This window comes from Rhineura floridana, chromosome 15 (assembly GCF_030035675.1).
Source record: "Rhineura floridana isolate rRhiFlo1 chromosome 15, rRhiFlo1.hap2, whole genome shotgun sequence".
Classification (NCBI taxonomy): domain Eukaryota; kingdom Metazoa; phylum Chordata; class Lepidosauria; order Squamata; family Rhineuridae; genus Rhineura; species Rhineura floridana.
The window spans coordinates 27895909-27902893 of record NC_084494.1 but is presented as its reverse complement, the minus strand read 5'-3'; positions in this window follow the sequence as shown (position 1 = coordinate 27902893).

Below are 6985 nucleotides of genomic sequence, written 5' to 3'. Positions count from 1 at the left end.
TAGAGGAAGGCAATGGTAAACCACCTCTGAATACCTCTTACCATGAAAACCCTATGAATATATCCAAGACAGATTCATAGGGCTGCCGTAAGTCATAATCGACTTGAAGGCATATAACAATGACAAACCAATCTTCTGCTGTAATGCACAGCTTCACAGAAGTTATAGGTGTGTTGTGAGACTAGTGATGGGGGAGAAATTGGATTCAGTTTGCATTTCAAGCCAAATCTATCAAATTCACACTTTCTAAAACAATCTGAGAAGTGAAACAGAGCCATCCTTCGAAATCTGCATTTTTTCCTGAATTTTGCAATGCAGTTCTCTAACCAATGTTTGCATTCATAGATTAGGGGAAAGTCTGCATAAAAATGAATATATTAATTGAAAATAACATACAAAAATACATTATAGGAGGGGAAATTTGCACTAAAATGCTGGAGAACTTTCATGAGGATTTAACAAAAATTATCACAAATTGCTGCAGAAATGTGGACAGCATTGAAGGATGCGAAAAAATGAGAAAGTGAGAGAACCAAAATAGACAGACTCTTCCATCCCACTTGATTCACATGGAGTGATGACGGACCATAGCAAGTCTGACAAGAACACAATGTGAATGGAGTGTGCACTCAAAAGCACTCCCAGGATTCTTTGCAACAGGCAGAAGGATGTGGTTGATAATGGCCCAGGCAAACAGGTTGGTGCAAAAAATGGCTCCCTAATGGCAGACTGGTTGCATATATTAAGCAACAGTAGGACTGTTACCCCCGGACTCTTTGGACTTTCGGGGGGTTGAAGAAACATCAGCTGCCTCTTAGAAATGAAGAGCAGCTCAGGGTCCTTTTGAATACCACACCTCTCCTATTCTTACCTGGCACATCCATATTAGATGAAGCACACAGTGAAGCCACACAAGTTCTCCACAGCCCAAAGTGTGCATAGTTGACTATCAGCCAGAAGTCTGAGTTTATGACAATGAGGTGAACAAAGAGGCTGAGGATAGAGGCAAGTATAGTACCCATCAGCAGGGTACTCATTGTGGGAACCGTCGGATCTGTAACTGCACAGCAAACTTGGGATGATGAGCCTGAGGAAGGGAGCCATACATGTTACGAAGCCTGTGTTTGGGCTTGCGCTGCCCTCTGAAGTGCCACTTCCCAGCCAGTGGCCAAGTTTGTGCAAATGCAGCAGATCTGGTGAGAGGCCAACAGCAGATTGTGCTGTCACAAAAGATGTCATTGGGCTGTGAAAACTGTGATAGGCCTATGCACATGTATGGCAATTCACAATAGTGTGTGTGTAATGCCACATGTTATTTTACATTTAATGAGGAGGTTCAGTGGGTGCAGATAAAGGAGAGGGCCTTTTCAGTTGTGGCTCCTCATCAGTGGAATACACTCCCCAGTGAGGTCTGCCTGGCACCTTCATTGATGTCTTCAGCACTAGGTAAAGACTTATATTTCCCCCCCAGGCGTTTGGTAGACCGAGATGATGATGTTTTATTAGTGTGCTGCCAAAGCTTTCTGTGGTTGTTTGGGGGGGGGTGTTTTGTGTTTTTTAATGATATAGTATGTTTACTTTTGTTTTTAACAATGTTGTAAGCTGCTTGGAGTCCTTTTGGTAACAAATGAATAATAAATCTAATAATAATAAACCTAACAACAACAATAATATTCGGAAAAGTCTCCAGGTTCCCTGAATGGTTTGCCAGTTAGAAATTATGTTTTCCTTCCCCATCCTTCTCTCATATGTGGTGTCCTACACAAAAGGGATAGTGTTTAGTGATCCTAATATAATTCCATATGTTGACCCTGTAGCCTTCAACACAGGAATCTATGCATCTCTACAAAGTAAGAAACTAGTTGAAATGCTGTTTTAACATTACTTTTAATATTCACAAACTCATGTAATATTCTTCTGAATACAACTTTCCTTTGTTTTCTTGATCTTGGTTTGCTTGTTGGTGGTTCAAAATAAGGCTGGGGTGAAATCCCCCCTCCCCAGTTTTCTTAAAAATATTCTCCCCCTTTAAAAGGGGGGGTCAGTTTTCTGCTGCTTTCTTTGGAGGTGGGAGAAATTCCTCCAAGAGTTGCTGCTGGCCTTATAGGGTCTCACCAGGAAGTGCAGGTCATGGGAAGGTATGGGGATAGCACCTTTTTTCTGCTTCCTGCCATTTAAATACCACTGAGCTATGGCCTTTCCCCAAATACGTGGAATAATAAAGGTGGCAAATGTGCCCCCTGTGTGTATCTGCAGCAGCGTAGAAACCTCTGTTTTGTGTGCGGCTACATAGTAGGCTACATTGTAGCCACACACAAAACAGAGGATTATCCATTAGCTTAGTAGGCTGAAGCCTAGGGGCCCGGAGCTCTTGGGGGCCCATGGAGCACTGGCCCAATGGCCCCTGGAACTACAGGGGGCCCTCCACGATCCACGGAAGCATCTGCAGACCACCATCCACCCACTATACCCCCACTTTACCTACCTTTCTGTTGTTTTTTGTGGCGTGCCGATTTGCCATCAATAAAGATGGTGGCCGAGGTTTCCTTAAGGGGCTGAAGCCTCTGCCACCATCTTGGCTGATGGCATGCATGCGTGCTATACGTGCACGTTGCTGCCATCAACAAAGATGGCGGCAGAGGCTTCAGCTCCTTAGGGAAACCTCAGCCACCATCTTGATTGATGCGCAAAAAACAACGTAAAGGTAGGTGAAGTGTGGGGATAGGGGGCCTCAAACACCAATCAGCCTAGGGGCCCTCCTCAGCTTAATCCAGCCCTGCTACTATATACTTTTGCCTCTGGTACCATCCACCACAGGCCTGTAACCCCTGAGAGATTGCCCAAGAGAGAATGTGGCCCTGAGACTCCACTCTTGGTCTAGATAGAGACTGATCTCGAACCTGTCTCTCCCCACATGTCTACAATCCAAAGAGTGTAGGCTTTATAGCGACAACTCTGTGTTAAAGGAAGAGAGAATTCTGCCTCTCCAAACAGCCTCCGTCCATATGTTTCCCATGCCCATTCAGTAGTATCTCATGAAACCCTGAAAGTATTAGGATGTTCTTTTTATTGAAGAAAAAAAATCTTTTGCAATTTGCACTGAAAAAAACATGCTTTTTAAAAAAAATAAAATCTCTTTACCCAAAATTGATAATGTCTGTTTGGTAGGGCAGTAGAAATATTTTTTTCCTACAAATAGCTTAATTGGAGGTAGGCTTCTGAATATCAGTTGCTGGGCATTGCAAAGGGGAAAGTGCTCATGTGCTTAGGTCCTGCTTGCAGGCTTCCCATAGTTATCTTGTTGGCCTCTGTGGGAACAGGGTGCTGGAGTAGATGGGCCACTGGCCTGATACAGCAGGCTCTCCTTATATTCTTATGTCTCCAAATGATCACTATTTTGGAGGAGGGATTCAAGTAAAAGCTGTACATTTAGATTTGAGCAAATAAAGTGGATTCAAGCACCCTGCTGCCCCGGCACAACAAAACCACTTTAAAAAAGAAATAGAGTGTTATATGCTAGTCCTATTCAGAGTAATCCCACTGAAATTAATGGGCATGGCTTACTTAAACTATTAATTTTAATGGGTCCATTCTGAGTAGAAATTAGTTGGATACAACACAGCCTTTTGTGCTTAAGAAAACGAAGGGAAAATGCACTGAAAATTGTGGGATGAAGAAATGACAGGATGGCATGTACACATCTCACCAGCAAGGCAGGATGCTCATTGTCCCACAACTACCCCACAGACAAATCAAAATGAATGCTCAAGAAAGACTGGACATAGTTTAACCTTCTGCATAAACATTAAGCAAGCAAATCAGGATAAATGCTGAATACATTCATTGCCTGGAGGAGCCTTCTGTTAAAGAAAAAAGTCAGGTCTGATTCAAATGCCAGAAATACACTCAGTAAGAAGGATTGCTTTCCTCAAAGAGCTTGCATGTTTTATTATTATAATATTATTACATTTATATTCCACCTTTCTTCCAAGGAGCTCAGGGTGGTGTACATGGCTTTTCCTTCTCCATTAGGCTGAGAGAGAGAGAGAGAGAGAGAGAGAGAGAGAGAGAGACTGGCCCAAGGTCACCCAGTGAGCTTCATGGATGAGTGGGGATTCAAACCCTGGTCTGCCAGATCCTAGTCCAACACCCTAGCCATTGCACCACACTGGCAGTGGGTGTGTGCATGTGTGCGTGGGTGTGGGTGTGAGAGAGAGAGAGAGAAAGAGAGAAGAGCTGTAAATCAAGGGATGGAGAAGTTGTTTGCACCAACTTTGCAGTGACTTCTGCTGGGAGCAGAAGTATACCTTCTGATCCTCAATTCAAACTTATTCTTCTGCCCTCATAACCTTTTAGGATTAGGAAATTGTGTGTTTCTAAAAAACAAACATAAAATAAAAATCTTCTTCATCATAGCTACACAATAAGGAAACCCCCACCCCCTAAAAAAAGAATTACAAAACATTTTGGTTCACACAAAATATACAAATTATAAAGGCAAGAAAGAAAAGCATGGAATTTAATCCATAGACCGTTCCTTTCCGATTGTTGCATAAACGATGCCTGATGGGCAGAGCAAGCCTACGTTGAGGAAGCCGATGGAAGTTAAGCCGTCTTAAAGTACACCATGAACTAACTCCGTTCAAGAGCCTCGGCTGAGCTGGCTGAGCTGGGAGGCACGAAAATAGCGGCAACACAACACAGACAGGCAACTCAGCGAGATTCGCTGTATCCTGATTTCCTTTAGCCCAATGTATTGTGCCCTTACTCATTCTTTATCTTTAACCTAGCAACTCAAAGATTAATAATATTGTTCATAACTATTCTTAGGCTGTTAAGGCAATACTTTACCACAGATATTCTTTTATCTTGCATTTTTTAAAAAAAACCTCACACTTTGAGGAAGTAATGACTTCCTTCTCTAGCGGTGGTAGCCAAAATGGCGCCCTCCAGATGTTGCTGGACTCCAACTCACATCAGCCCCAGCCAGCAGTCAGTGGTCGCTCAGGGATGGGAGTAGCACTCCTCAGCATCTGGAGGACACTACTCTGGCTAGTCCTGTTCTACAGTACTGAATAAATAGATTCCCAGTTGCTCTTTCTTAATCCCTTTGTTATTATATCATGTATCAGCTTTGCGGCTATCATCATTTCCTCCAGGTCCGGCTTGCTCCAGCGCAGGCTCTCTCTGCACCCCACCCTATCATTAGGGTGATATGATATGCTCCAGACGTTGCTCTAAAGATAGCACAGTCTTTTCCTCCTGCTCATGCTGAGTATGCAGTAAGAATGCAAGCCCACCTGTCAGGAGAGAAAAGGGATTGATTAGAGCAGTAGATGGAGCTGCATAAAACACCATCTGAGACATCTGGATCACTGAGCCCAGCATTATCTCACTGCCTTTGGCTCAATATGCACTACACTGACTGGCAGCAGCTTTCCAGAATTTTAGACGCAGAGTCTTTACCAGCCCTACCTGGAGATGCCAGGGATTGAACCTGGGACCTTCTGAATTCCAGGTGGGTGCTCTACCACTAAACTACATGTCTGGTCCATGTCAAATTTGCATCTGTTCATTCATTAGCCCGTTCCACCCATTTCTCACCTCAGTTTGTACATTATTATTTTTTAAATGTACAAAAATTGTATTTAGATATATATTCACAACATACATATTTAAATATATATTTTAGCTCGACTTTTGCTTTTTGAAATGCATTTACCCTAAAATAATATTTTAACATATTTTGGTATATTTGAAAGCTAAGATGTTCCTTCCAAATGCAAGGATACTATATACAAATCACCCTGAGGTCCTGGGGATTCTAATATACCTTCTGCCTGCCCACATTACAGAAGAAGGTGATGGTGAGGTTATAGGTAAAGACATCCTTCCGGAGACATGGGATCCTGGAAATTCTAGGAGACTGTTGAATTTGATCATATAAAGCTGCCTTATACTGAGGCCATTGGTCCATCAATGCCATTATTGTCTATCCCAGGAGTTCCCAGACTGTAGTCAGTAGACCACCAGTCATCCACAAGCGTCATTGGTGGTCCACGGCATGTCTGTAAAAATGCAATTAAAAATAATACAACATCTAGCACGCTGCATAACAATTGCTACAACAGGCAGAAAATTAATAAGGGGTCCATCAAGACCCTTAGCACTTGTCAAGTGGTCTGTGGGGGGGAAATGTTTGGGAACCGCTGGTCTGTCCTAAGTGGCAACCACCCAGTGGGTTCTCAGGCAAAGACTTTTTGTAGCTTCCTAGTTTATGTCCTTTTAACTGAAGATGCTGGGGGTGAACTTCAGCCTTTGTGCACAAAAAAACATGCATGCTACACTGAGCTACAGCTCCTGCCCCTACTTACCAAACTTAGGCAAGGAAAGAAGGTGCACAGTGGCCGTTCTGTTGCAGACACTTTTGGATAACATGCATTATCTGGGCCCCAATCAGGCTAGCTTCAGCTTGGTTAAAGGGGGAAACTACATCAGATGTGCTAGTAAATGAACTTTGACTAGGGTTCGGGTCAGTGACTGTGACTCTGTTGATTCTTGTGGACATCTCAGTGGCTATTTTGTTGTTGTTAGTTGCTTGTTACTGAAAGGTGTACAAGCGACTTAACAGCAAATTTAAAAACATAAACATTGTGGTGGTGGTTAGGTGTTGGACTATGACCTGGGAGACCAGGGTTTGAATCCCCACACAGCCATGAAGCTCACTGGGTGACCTTGGGCCAGTCACTGCCTGTCAGCCTCACAGGAAGGCAATGGCAAACCACCTCTGAATACCACTTACCATGAAAACCCTATTCATAGGGTCGCCATAAGTCGGGATCGACTTGAAGGCAGTCCAATTCATTTTTTTTCCCAACGCTAACAAATTCACACAAAACGTTAACAAGCTCATACAAACACCTATCATTCCACAAATACACCCATACAAAAACAACAGACACACACAAACACAACAGCCACAGGA